General features: G+C 40.2%; 1 protein-coding gene across 4 annotated transcripts in view; it reads right to left on the minus strand.

The window, feature by feature from the left end:
* Positions 1-14,631, minus strand: part of SMPD3 (sphingomyelin phosphodiesterase 3) — a 258,319-nt gene that overhangs the window by 172,629 nt on the left and 71,059 nt on the right. The window lies entirely within an intron of this gene.

Here is a 14,631-nt window from a genome sequence, read left to right on the forward strand (position 1 = left end):
GTTGTTCAAAACTGGCAGCCAGGTGATTTGCTGTAGCTGAAAGTTACTGGTATATTTTAAAATTTGCTCCAATCCCTCAGACAGAGATAAACACCTACAAGATCTCTATCAAGCATTCTTAAAACTACAATACCCACCTGCTGAAGTGAAAACACAGATTGACAGAGCCAGAAGAGTACCCAGAAGCCAACTACTACAGGACAGGCCCAACAAAAAAACAACAGAACGCCACTAGCCATCACCGACAGCCCCCAACTAAAACCTCTCCAGCGCATCATCAAAGATCTACAACCTATCCTGAAAGATGATCCCTCACTCTCACAGATCTTGGGAGACAAGCAAGTCCTCGCTTACAGACAGCCCCCCAACCTGAAGCAAATACTCACCAGCAACCACACACCATACAACATAAACACTAACCCAAGAACCTATCCTTGCAACAAAGCCCGATGCCAGCTCTGTCCACATATCTATTCAAGTGACACCATCATAGGACCTAATCACATTAGCCACGCAATCAGGGGCTCATTCACCTGCACATCTACCAACGTGATATATGCCATCATGTGCCAGCAATGCCCCTCTGCCAGCAATGCCCCTCTGCCATGTACATTGGCCAAACCGGACAGTCTTTACGCAAAAGAATAAATGGACACAAATCTGACATCAGGAATCATAACATTCAAAAACCAGTGGGAGAACACTTCAACCTCTCTAACCACTCAGTGACAGACTTGAAGGTGGCAATTTTGCAACAAAAAAAAATTCAAAAACAGACTCCAAAGAGAGACTGCTGAACTCCAATTAATATGCAAATTAGATACAATTAACTTAGGTTTAAACAGAGACTGGGAATGGTTGGGTCATTACACTAATTGAATCTATTTCCCTATGTTACGTTCTCCTCACACCTTCTATGGGTCATCTCAATTATCACTTCAAAAGTTTTTTCTCTCCTGCTGACGATAGCTCATCTCAATTGATTGGACTCTTCCAGTTGGTATGCATACTTCCACCTTTTCATGTTCTCTGTATGTATAAATATCTCCTGTCTGTGTGTTCCATTCTATGCATCCAAAGAAGTGAAGCTGTAGCCCACAAAAGCTTATGCTGAAATAAATTTGTTAGTCTCTAAGGTGCCACAAGTACTCCTGTTCTTTTTGTGGATACAGACTAACACGGCTGCTACTCTGAAACCTGGTAGATTTTAGTGGGTTAGATGCAGGGCTAGATGCAGGCAACCCAGGCGACCGCGTGGGGTGCCAGGCTCGGGGTGCTGGTTTTTGTTAGTGACAAAAGGGAAAAATAGAATCGGTTTCTAGTATGTGGACAGCTTTGAGGATTCTGCTTACACTGTTGATCACAGTCACGAGTGGTGAGCTCAGCTTTTCAAAGCTCATGGTCATTAAAACATCTTCGATTGAAGATGGCGGATGAAAAAAACTGACATGGCTTGCTATTTTATCACTTGAAAATGCCATTGGCCAGTCTTTGGAGTTCTCTGATGCTGTGCATCAGTTTGTGAGGGGAAAAGGCGAGAAAAGCGACCTTTTGAACTAAAGGACTAGGGTTAATATTCTAAAGCTGTCACACCTACCATAACACTGTTTAATATTGGACCACCCAATACTGATGCACAGTTCAATTTCTTGAGGTTAGTACATTTCAGTTATTCTTAAAATTAAAAAGTTTTATAAGCTTCGAGGAAATGATTATTTTTATTTGCTTATATGATAAGAATAAATACAGATTTCTAGATCCTAGCGTGCAAATTTATCGTCTTATATGACCGGGATAAATCATGCATGCAAATCAGGCAAAGTCGTTAAATGGGCTACAAATGCAATAAAAAATAAGATATTCAAAAGTTTAACAAATGGAAGGGGCGCCAATGATGCTCCTTCCCTGGGGCGCCATTTGGTCTAGGATCAGCTCTGGTTAGATGTACATATGAATCCACACCAGCTGGCCCTGGCACAGGGTCCCTCTTGGCCAGAAGTCTGATGGAGTACGGTAGATGTTAGAGAAGGTTGCTCAGATACCTCAAATCTTGGCCTTAGGGCTTGTGACGGAGATATTCAATACACAGTCACAATCTAGACAGACTAGGTCACTGATGTAATATTTCTTTACTATCAGGCATCGTTCAAATTGTTTACTTATTAAAGTAATGACAACTTTCACAAATACAAAGGACAAATAGTTGGTCATCCAAAGGAAAGGCTTTATATTTAACTTGAACATTTAACAAGATTGTTAAATTTGTGCTCATAGAGTGAAATTCTCCCCCAGGAAGGAGTCCTTAAAATAGGGTTAAAGCAGCGCATATGCTTTCTGCTAGCCCTCTGTACAATTATACATAAAGTCCAAGATCCTTAAAGATATTTAGGCTCCTAACTTCCATTTAAATAAATATTTCTGACAATCTGGGCCAAAGTGCTTATTTGTCCTGTTTTTAAAAAAGGAGGTAACAGACACAGAGATTTGCCTAAGATCAAATAAAGAAAAATCACTGGCAGCATTAGGGATAGAATCCAGATCTTTTGACTCCTAGGTCTTGTATTCAATCCATTACACCACATCAATGATTCTAGTATGCATAGAAAGCAGTAATAAATCTCGTTAGTCTCTAGACTAAGTGAACTTAAGGTTTAAAAAAATTATGAACCAAAAATACATTGTAGCTTTGAAGAGTCAGGCCTTCTAAAGAATAAACTGTGAGGGTTCAGATACAGACAGGAATTAGAGGAAAAGAAAATGGCTGAGATTAAACCATTACTTTGCATTAGCCTTTGGAAACAAAGACAGCAGACCTTTGAAAAATTAAATTTACAGAAAAAGAAAAATGAAGAATCAAGAAGTGAATGATAGAAACAAAACTGACTTGTGAAAGGTACAGAACCTTTCAAACAGACATGCTAAAAAAAAAAAAAGGGACATGTTCCAGAAAGCTAACTGAAGTGGGGATACAAATAAGATGCTCTCAAGTATTCATGTGTCTCGCCAGAATTATGTGATTTAGATTAGGTAATGATGGGAAAGCTGACAACTCAATGGAATGTCACTATTCAAGAAGGGAGTTAAAAAAAATCACATAAGGTGCCCATACTTCAATGGAGATTTGGACATCTGAATATGAAACAGTGAAGTTCAGATTCCAAGCAGGCATGCTGAAAGGCCTTAAATCCAGAAATGGCAGTTTTAACATAGCAGCTGCCCCATTTCATTTGTCTTTCAGTTACCGGCAGCAATGAGTGGAAGGTGCAAAACTAGATTAGTGATTATCAGGCTTGCTATATAGTCAGAAGCTGCAGTGTATGAAATCTTAATATTGTCTGGGAAGAGACTAGAGAGACATTTTCTGGTATATCAAGGAGAAATTAATTACAGGTGATGGGGGATGGGATTACTGCTGTATAAATTACTAGTTGAACTTCATCTGAAACATATGGTCAATTGCATCTACTACAGCAAGACTTGAAAGAATGCAGAAAAGATCAGGCATATTCAAACTATCTCCCCAAAAGGAGAAATGATGTAAATTAGCCTGCTTTTTTTATATTTGAAGCAAATAAGAGCATAAATAAAACAGAACCAATCCTAGTGAATTCTTCACACTTGGAAAATATACTCAAGCACAACATGAATTGTGTAGAAATAGGGGAGACAGAACTTCCTTTTCTTCTCCCTCATCCCACCCACCTTCCTCTTGGATATATGGCAGTAGTGCGGCTTTGAATGCAGCAGCCTCCAGTGGCCCCACCTGCATCAGCTGTTTGGCTATAGCAGCAGACCTACCCCTCTTTGAAATGGCAGTACGTCAAAGTCCACTATGGAAATTTTACTGCTCAGTAATAGGGTCCACATGGAAACTTAGCACATGGCAGCCTAGCGCACGGTACACTTACATCCTGGCTTGCTGCACAGTAAGTCGTCATGTAGACAATCCCTTAGGGCTAGTCTACACTTACCTGCCGGGTCGACGTGGTGAGTTCGACTTCTCGGAGTTCGAACTATCGCGTCTAATCTAGACGCGATAGTTCGAACTCCCCGTGCGCTCCGGTCGACTCCGGTACTCCACCACTGCAAACGGCGGTGGCGGAGTCGACCTTGGAGCCGCGGACTTCGATCCCGCGGCGTCTGGACGGGTAAGTAGTTCGAACTAGGGTACTTCGAGTTCAGCTACGCTATTCACGTAGCTGAACTTGCGTACCCTAGTTCGACCCCCGCTCTTAGTGTAGACCTGCCCTTAGTGTCAAGGAAAGGAGCCTGCTATTGGCAGACAGACCTGCTGCATCTAAAAATTTGCAACTGTAGCTACTTAGTCTGTAGCTCACACTCTCTGTGGGAAATTTTGTTTGGATGATTAAGACCTTATAAAAATGGTCTATGGGAGAGAAACACTTTAAATGTTTAGAAGTTAGACATGGAGGAATGTTATGAGATCATACACCAATATGCATAATGCTTGGCTCTTGGCACTCAGCTGTACTACAAACACCATTAAGGGACTTTTAGTGCACACCAGAATGGTCTACACAGACCAGCTAATGCGCAACATGTTGGTGCAAACTTTAAAATTCACACCTTTTTAGTGCACATTGCTGGACTATGTAGACAAGTCCTCAGTATTTAAAAGGAGACTTCAGATTGTACTAGAGAAGTTCATAAACACTTGAAAGTATATACAAATCTTGCAGGCTTCATACAATGTCTTACAACAGCCAGAACTTTCATAAAATATTTGTGACCTCACTCTTTCCCGAACTCTCCTGCTGCAATGCAGAGATTCTAAAAGTTAGCCATGGCAGCCTACACATACAGGTTTTCACTAGCTGACTATCTGTAACTGATACTTTGACACACAAAGCTGCCTTTTGCTTTCATTTGCTTCTCTTCACGGTTTGCCATGTTTAGTTCTTCACATGAAAGATACCATCAAGCCAGTCCCAAGAGAGAAACCTAATCAAACGAAACTTCCCTTCAGAAGCCAATTCTCTGCTGATAATCAGGACTTGTATTGGAAGGCATATGCTATTGCAGCATCTGCACGCCGCCCATCAGATAAGCTAGGAAGCCTTGAAATGTAGGATCCATTTTCTCCAGTTTCAAGGTTTAATACAAGTCTGAAATTATTTTTAAATCAGAAACAGTTTACTTTTAAAACAGCATCTACCATCCTAAAGGATCCTAGACTACCATGTAAGCTAGAACAGTGGTTCCCAAACTGGGGGTTCATGAAATATTACAGGGGGTTCTCGGGAAAAAAAATTACATAACGGCGGACAGAGCTGTTCCTACGTACCCTGGGCAGCATGGGGCCAGCAGCCCGGAGCCCCTAGACTTCCAAGAGCTAAGCAGATCAAAGCAAGCATATCTATCACACTGAGATTTAAACTTCAAGACTCCTTATAGGAAATGGAAAGAGAGGTGGATTTTTTTTTGCTGTTTTTAAAATTAAATAGGCAGCTAGTATTGTTTTTAAAATTATTATGAAGAACAAGTTTAAGCTTTGTTGTAACGTCAGTTGCTTGCCTAGACTGCTCAAAACCTGAATGCTTGTGTAGGAGGAACTCTTTGAGTTGGCTTTTTAAATACCTTCATGCTATTTCACATCTGGTACTCCTTGATGAAACATAGGAGCCTCTTATAACAGGCTTATTCAAAGTGATACACACTATGAACGTGAGATCTTGGAAGAGTGTTGCTGTTTTCATAACGTAATAAAAATACTGTAATGATAAATAATTAATAATAGTGTGTAATAAGCATGTCAGAAAAACAAATTTTATATTTCCAAGATCACTGCTTTTATAATTTATACTTGGGTAAAGGAGAAAATCCCAGGAAATATTCATTTTTAAGAGGGGAGGTTCGTGAGACTTGACATTGTAGTGAAAGGGGTTCGTAGGTTGTTAAAGTTTGGGAACCACTGAGCTAGAAGCTAGAGCCACCAAATGCTAGTGAGCTTAGTGCCTACTAAAGCAAGTAGTTCCATTGGCGTCAAGCTTGGGCTCCATGTATGTACAGGATTGATTTCACCAACCAGCAAAATGCTAATACCTTTGGGATACAAGGCAGCAGCTGTTTAACTGTGTGCAACAGTCTAAAACAAATCAAAGAATATCAGAGCCCATTGAAATGGCAGGAGAAATGTAGGCAGGCAAGATGTAACTAGTTTTGGAGCTGGGACCAAATCCTAATTTGAGTTACTAAGCCTTCTGCTCATGCAAGAAGTGTCATAGGCTCTTGAATGATCACCAGTGGTGAAGATATCAAATTTACTGTCTTTTAGATGAGACACAAACTATTAAGCTATAAGATGCCAGTTAAATATGTATGTGTGTTACATAGTATAGTTTGAGTTGAACTTTGAGTTTATTTCCAATAAATAACTTTAGTGACAAGTTTGAAGGAAATCTGTTACTACACAATAAAGATATTCAGAGGCAGAATTACCACTCAAACAAAAAAACGACAGTTGTGATCAATATTTCCCTCAGAAGTGTCCCATATTGTAGGCCAAAATCCTGCTATGAGTTACTCAAGAGTAACTCAGGCAAGACTTCCATTGAATGCAGGAATTGGATATAAGGAAGTTTCTTCCATTTTCAAAATAGGTTGGTTTGTGAAGGACACATTGGTTTACACAGAATGCTGAAATACACGTTATTTGCATGAGGGGAAAAAAGCCAGTACCAGCCATCAGGTTTATCTGACTTGACTACATTTAAACCTGAAAGTGTTATATATCAGTTTGAGTGAAATGCATTAGTATTTCAGTACATGCTATACACCAGGGGTAGGCAACCTATGACACGCATGCCGAACGCGGCACGCGAGCTGATTTTCAGTGGCACTCACACTGCCCGGATCCTGGCCACTGGTCTGGGGGGCTCTGCATTTTAATTTAATTTTAAATGAAATTTCTTAAACATTTTTAAAACCTTATTTACTTTACATACAACAATAGTTTAGTTGTATATTATAGATTTAGAGAAAGATCTTCTAAAAACGTTTAAATGTATTACTGGCATGCGAAACCTTAAATTAGAGTGAATAAATGAAGACTCAGCACACCACTTCTGAAAGGTTGCTGACCCCTGCTCTACACTTTTCCTGAATGAAATGTAAACAAAACAATCTACACATTAAGCTGGCATTCGTTATGCCCTTCTTTCTGGAAAGATACAGAGGTCATCACTATTTACTGAATTACCATATGCAACGCCATATGCCTCCTAGTAAATTTGTAAATAGATTGGTGGTTGCCTAGATTTTTCAGACCAAGAGGAATGACAATTTTAAGTTAGCAGGCATTTTGAAACACATATTTAGTACCTTTTGGCAGAACTTGCTCGCATTGCTAACGTCAGCTATGCTGATCATCCCTCCATAGTTTGCATATTATTAATCAACATCTGTAGCCCTCAAACCAAGAACAGCTTTCTAGAAGGAAGTGTATATGATGTTTTATAGTCTTATGAAGCAATGTTGAGGTAGAGTGGAAATTATGGCCCTAGTGAAGCCAACAGGGTCAGGATTTCACCTACACTGTGCATCACTGATCTGCACCTTCACAAAGTCTTAGGTTGAAACAGGTCACTGAAAACGCATATTGTTTCTTTTGTACCTACCAGGACAGATTTATTCTTATTCAGAGAGCCATTATTTAAGCCCTCAGAATAAGGTTTAAGGAGGACTCAAATGTTGAACAGAGGTGCATTTTACTCAGTGCATAGATTGTTTACACGGGTCAGATTAAGATCACTTCAGCCTACAACTCAATGTTTATGCATAGCACAAGGGATAAAAACTATATAGTGAGGTGCCCAACCTACAGCTTTTGGGGTGCTCTATTTCCTCTGATTAGTTAAATCACTTCTAATTTATGACCAACTTACAACCACTTTAAGATACTTTATAGAACTCAATGGGCCCTAAAAAGTATACTTTACGGTCCAGTTATTCTCTAGGTGGCAAACTGAACAAAGATGAGCTCAGAGAAGGCATTTGGGTTTGAAGGCTTTAGAAAGATGAGAGCTTCCATAAAATGTGTCCTCTTTAGACAATCTACTAATAATTTTAATTCCTCTGTTATGGATATTACAGTTCACTGCTTCTTGTACCCTTCTTCAGTCCATCACCAATACACCTCTACCCCGATAGAACATAACTCGATATAACATGAATTCGGCTATAACGCGGTAAAGCAGCAGGGAGCCCCAGGCCCTTTAAAGCGCCACCCGAGCCCCGCTGCTTTACCGCATTATATCCAAATTCATGTGGAGCCCCAGGCCCTTTAAATCCCACCCAAGCCCTGCTGCCAGAGCTCTGGCGGTGATTTAAAGGGCCATGGGCTCCCCACAGCAGCTGGAGCACCGGGCCCTTTAAATCCCCGCCGGGGCTCTGGTAGCCAGGCTCAGGCGGTGATTTAAAGGGCCCGGGGCTCCCTGCAGTGGCTGGAGCATCAGGCCCTTTAAATCACCGTGAGGGAAGCCAGTTCAGTCCGGCACAGCGTACCGGACCAAACCCAATATAACACAGTCTCACCTATAAGACAGTGAGATTTTTTGGCTCCCAAGGACATTATATCAGGGTAGAGGTGTACTTGGCAAATTTTCTTGGCTAGCTAGAGATGTGAGGGAGGAGTACTCAAACTCCCCTCTCACCCCAATTTAATAGTACAAAAATATTGTGCATAAAGCCTCAAGGTTTGGCTGCAAAGATCATTGCAAATCCAAATACCTGAATTGCCCCCAAACATATACTTATTAGGGCTTGTCATCAGCCCAGGATCAGTTTTGGGCAGTAACATTTAAGTCAAAGTTTCATCCTGAAGGATCCAATGCAAGTGCATATGCAAGCTAGACACATGGATCACTTCACCCATTAAGTCATCTTTGGGGTGGAATGCAAAAGCTGTTTAACAGTTGGAATGAAGAATGCTGTAATTCAACAGAAACTATTAATGTAGTTGTAATTTGGCCCAGACACCCTACTGTTACAAGAAGTGCCATGCGCTCTTTAATGACAGCAAGCAATCAGCTCTCTGTTTTAAGACATTTTGAAGTAGGTCTCTAAAAGAATGCAATGTCTCCTTTCATCATGGTGGGAGCACACAAGTGCCACCACCAGAATCAACACATCAGCAACATTTAGATGGGGGATCTCTTAGCATCAGCCAAGTAGTGATCCAGATCAATGTTGCTTAGCTTGTGAAATAGGACAGGATGATACCATAAGGTGGAATGGCTGTAAGCTTATGTAGGAGATAATTTTTCATATCTGCCATTCCAAATGGGCAATAGAATTGTACAGTTCACATTTTAAATGTTTTCTGTTGCAAAATATAAGTTAAAATGAGGTATTATCTATCACACGACCAAATATGTTGCAGATATATATATATATATATATATATATATATAGCACAAACACGGCACAGTATACCAAAAACCTGAACTAGAATGGATTAATAAGATCAGCACCTCATATCCACCTGTGAACAGACATGCATTTTACGCTGTCAGACCTTTAGATTTTGCAACAGAGCATCAGCGCTGCATGACTTTGTATGACACTGTCTGACTGAAATAACCTGGTTAATAATGCCCTTGTGAAATACCCCATGAATTCACCTAGAGACAGTTTCCTTTTAGTTTCATACTTAGTAATTCTCCCCCTGCAGCACACAAAAATCCTTTCATATTACACTCACCAAGTCTGCTTTTTCTAACTGTAAAGGGATAGTGTTTTATTCTGCTTTGCTTCACAATGTGGAGCAGCCACTTCCACTCAAAAGGTTTTGAAGCACAACATAAATACTAAACTATTTTCTCTATTTGCAAGCTATACATCTCCTTAATTTTCCTGGATTCCTTACACTTTCAGGTAATTTTAATATTTTGCTCCTATATATGTGCCTGTGGGATTTCAACCTAACTTTCAATTTTGTGACCTCAAACTTCACAGCTGAAATTAACTATGGGTAACATTTTGAGGGTGCAATTATCTGAGGATGCAAGTGATGGGACTTAGCCATTTAATTGTCTGGTTTATGGTCAAAGAGTTGCATCATTTGCAGCAATGGCAAAATTGCTGGTACAAGTTTAGATGCAATTTTTGAAAAATTTGACCCACAACATCCTATTAACAACAGTGGTTGTTCTGTATTCTGCAGCATTGTTGCCATATTTGCTTTTTCTTAAAGCCCAGTTCCTGCAATCATGTGACTCTTCATTCTTTTAACGAGGTGTCTAGCCCTCATTGATTTCAGAGAGAAGCTGGAAATCACAAAACTTACAGGCTCAAATGCCAGAAGGCAAACAAAAAGGCTCAAGAGTTATTTAACAATTCAGTTTAGGCTCCTCATTTTGGTGAATCTTACTTTTAATGCTTACAGTTGACAGTAGTATAGTTAGGGCACTAGCCTAGGACTTAGGAAGTCTATGACGGAGCAGGGAATTGAACACAGATCTACTGTGTGACTTTGAGCAAGTCACTTAACATCTCTGAAAAATGGGGATATTATGTCCGTACTTCACAGAGGTGTTTAAGAATAAATACATTAAAAGACGGTGAAACACTTGGAGATCTGATAAAAAGCACTATACAAGATCTAGGTGTTATTACTACTTCTCAGAAATTGTAAACTACTAATCTGTATACTCTGCCTGCTTAGGCAAAGCAGCAGTCATTTTTCTCCTACATTCATATTTTTATGCCATTATTCATACCTCAACTCTCTAGAAACATCCATGGTTGTGGATAATGTTTTTACTGAGATTTAAAGTCTGCTAAGAACTTTCTTACTCCATGATATAATTTAAATATTCAATAAGGGAAGATTGCAAATTAAGAAAGTGAACAGATGCGTATGTGACATTGCACCCCATAATGCTTTATGGGAATATGCTTATGAATGTATATATGACATAACTGGAATATCTTTTATGCTACATATGCCATGTAACATATCTCTGTAAAGTTTATGATCTTTTGAATATATTCATCCTATTTGTATGCATATATCCTTTTTGTTTTCAAAGTTATGAATACTGACTATGTACTTGTTTAATTTTAAGTAGCCTCAGTGAAGCAGTTGATCAGCTTCCTGAGAAAAGACTATTCTCAGTAAAATGCCCAATCAAGAAACACTTAAGCTAACAATTAACTTGGAGATGTCAATCCACATCTGAGCTTTCCCAGGAATGCAGCAAAGAGTCCTGTGGCACCTTATAGACTAACAGACGTTTTGGAGCATGAGCTTTCGTGGGTGAATACCCATTTCATCGGATGCACCCACGAAAGCTCATGCTCCAAAACGTCTCTTAGTCTATAAGGTGCCACAGGACTCTTTGCTGCTTTTACAGATCCAGACTAACACAGCTACCCCTCTGATACTTTCCCAAGAATACATCCTGACTGGTATGGAACTCAGTCATGCACGGATATGTGACTTGCCCATGTGACTCCAAAACTCCATCCAGCCTCTCCACCCCCCCAAAGGAAAGAAACTGGAACAAAAGGACAATAACCACGGGGGTGTGAGTGATTGCTGGACCCAGACTAGAAGGAGGCTAGTCTGTAAAAGAAGCTTACTGGAACATCTGAGGGCGAGAGTTCATCTGTAATCATTTTCTTACTGTATTAGGTTTACTCTTGCGTGTTTTGTTTTATTTTACTTGGTAATTCACTTTGTTCTGTCTGTTATCACTTGGCACCACTTAAATCCTACTTTTTGTATTTAATAAAAATCACTTTTTAATACCTGGTGGGGAGTGGCAAACAGCTGTGCATATCTTTCTATTAGTGTTATAGAGGGCGAACAATTTATGAGTTTACCGTGTATAGCCTTTATACAGGTTAAAAACAGATTTATTTGGGGTTTGGACTCCATTGGGAGCTGGGCATCTAAGTGTTCGAGGCAGGAACACTTCTTAAGCTGTTTTCAGTTTAGCCTGCAGCTTGTGCGGGACGTGGTTCAGACCTGGGTCTGGGTTTGCAGCAGGCTAGCAAGTCTAGCTCAAACTGGCAAGATTCTTGAGTCCCAAGCTGGCAGGAAAAACAGGGTAGAAGTAGTCTCAGCACATCAGTTGGCAGTTCCCAAGGGGCTGTCTGTGATCCAACCCATCACAGCGTATCCTTCACGTATCTTGAATCACTGAAAAGTTTCACATGAATCTATACAGCTTTTAGAGAAATAGAGCACAAGATTGAGGTCCATTTTTCCAATGGAAACATTTCTATGCAAAACACTGCCTTTTCAAATATGTATTCTTTTTGGAACTCATTATCATCCTATAGTGCTTCTGTCTTCAAAGGGTCTCTGAGGAGTTGATGCTTTTCTTGATTAGCAATTATTGTAACTGACAAAAATTTATGAAAGGCAACATTTTTCCCCATCGTCCTCAGCATGGGATGATCAAGTGTAGAAACCCTCAGTATCTTATGGATCTTGAAAATAAAATAATTGCAGCTTTGGAGCAGGTTTGTTGTTGGATATGTTCTACCTACTGTAAACACTGATAGCATTTAAAGACTTAATAAATATTGTTCATAAAATATCCCTTGTTCTTTGAAATGCAGGTGCAAAACAATCAGCTTCATTAAAAATGACTGCATATTGTTACTCAGAATGCACCATTCGTTACGAAAGACGGATCCCTGAAGGCTTAGTCTAGCTGTCCTGTCAAAAATAATTTAAACCTTGGGGGGAAAAATTCAGCTTGTGGTTCATGATCAGTCATTCAGAGTAGGGGTATACTTACTGATTAGTGAAAAGAAATCTCTATCTAGATGAAGTTATGCTGTATTTAAACCATTAATAGCATTGATTCTCAGCACTTTGCAGCATCAGCCTATCAAAAATCTCCTGTACATTGTATCATCTTGTAATAAGGGTTCGCTCACCACTGTGGCGCCTCCTGCTGGCTATCTTGGGAGTTCATTCTACATGGTAGTGTGCCCTCTTTGGGTGGTGCTTCACCACCATCACTCCTGCTCTAGGACCCATGTCTCTCCAAGGATTGCAGCATCCTCTTCAGCAACACAGTCCTCCAGCTGTGCCACACTCTGTGCTCCCCTGTTCAGGGGACCTGCAGTCCACTGTTCAGCCCTTAGTGGCTACTGCAGCAAACTGTCTGGCCACTTCCTCTTTGCCCTTGCCTCAGGGCCTCAGCCTGCAAACCCCAGCAGCCAGACAGGAGCTCTCTCTCGCTCCCCCGGTCCCTGCTAGCAGCACTGCTCAGTCCAGCATGCTGGCAGTTCTCTCAGCCCTCCAGAGACACAGTCCTTCATCCCTGAGCTCCCAGGAGAGAACTGAACTCCTCTGCCCTGCAGCTCCCCTTTTATAGGCCCGGACTGGCTGCTCCCTTCAGCCCTTCTCTGATTGGCTGCCTCCTGCACAGCCTCCCTTGGGCTTTATTAACTCCTTTTCTGCCAGTGAGGGGCAGCTGCCCCATCACACATCTGCTTCAAGTTATTTTTGTAGTAGACACAGATTTAAAAAAAAAAAAAAAGATACAGAAGGATGTTACACCGGTAATGTAACAAACAAAAATGCATTTTTGTGTTTGTTTATAGACAAGAATATGCTAAAAGCTATCAGATAAATTAGAAAAGCAGCATTTATATTACAGGGATAGCTAGGAGTTCCAGTCAGGAATCATTTGACAGAAGAACCCCACTCATTCTGTTTTAAAGTGAGAATCAGCATCTGCAGAGGGAAGTGCTAGATTTGTCCTACAGTAAATACTAAAAGCCATATTGTGCCATTTTTAAAATCCAGGACTCCTCACTCCATCTAACTCTAAATATCTGAATTCCAACCAGCCCAGGATTTTTCAATTGCTGATAAATTTGTGAAAATCAAGCCTCGTCTTCTACATAATCATTTAGATAGCACAATTAAAGGGCCAAATGTCTTGTCTGAATTTAATATTATAAGCTTTTTGCTGGTATAATAATGTCAGTCAGGGGTGTGATTCTTTGAGACATTTTTATAACAGCAAAAATTTCTAGTGTAGACACAATTATACCACCAAAAAAAGTTGTCTTGCCAGTAAGGCTTATTTCATTCAGTGAACTGGTATAAAAGCTACACTGTCAAAAGAACTGTTTTGTTGGTATAAGCTATCGCCCCATTGGGGTGGTGGTGCTGGTATAACTAAGCCAGCAAACTGCTTCTGATGTAGACAAGTCACAGTTCATGTCATGAATTAACATTCAACCCTACTCATCAGCTACTTCAGTCTCATTCCCTGCTCCCCAAAAAATAACAAAACCTCAACATTTCTGACATCAGCATTCTTTTCAAAGCACCTGGAAGACTTAAGTGAATTTTTATGTTTTAAGACACAGAGCAGATTATTTTTTAAGATTTATATACAGGATGGTATTTAATAATTTAGTAAAAATCTGCCAAACAGCAAGGAGTAGCTAAAGTGCAGGCACGCTGCAAGTCCAATTCTCAAATGTACACTGAATATTTAATCCCGCCCCCCTCCCTTTTTTACTTGCCTAATGCTTGAGACACAATTCCTTAGGGCTTCACAAGAGACCTGTAGAAATCAATCATCGCCAGTTGCTGAAAACAGAGCTTTGAGTATTTTGTTTTTAATATCAGAA

The sequence above is a fragment of the Mauremys mutica genome, chromosome 14, assembly GCF_020497125.1.
Source record: "Mauremys mutica isolate MM-2020 ecotype Southern chromosome 14, ASM2049712v1, whole genome shotgun sequence".
Classification (NCBI taxonomy): Eukaryota; Metazoa; Chordata; order Testudines; family Geoemydidae; genus Mauremys; species Mauremys mutica.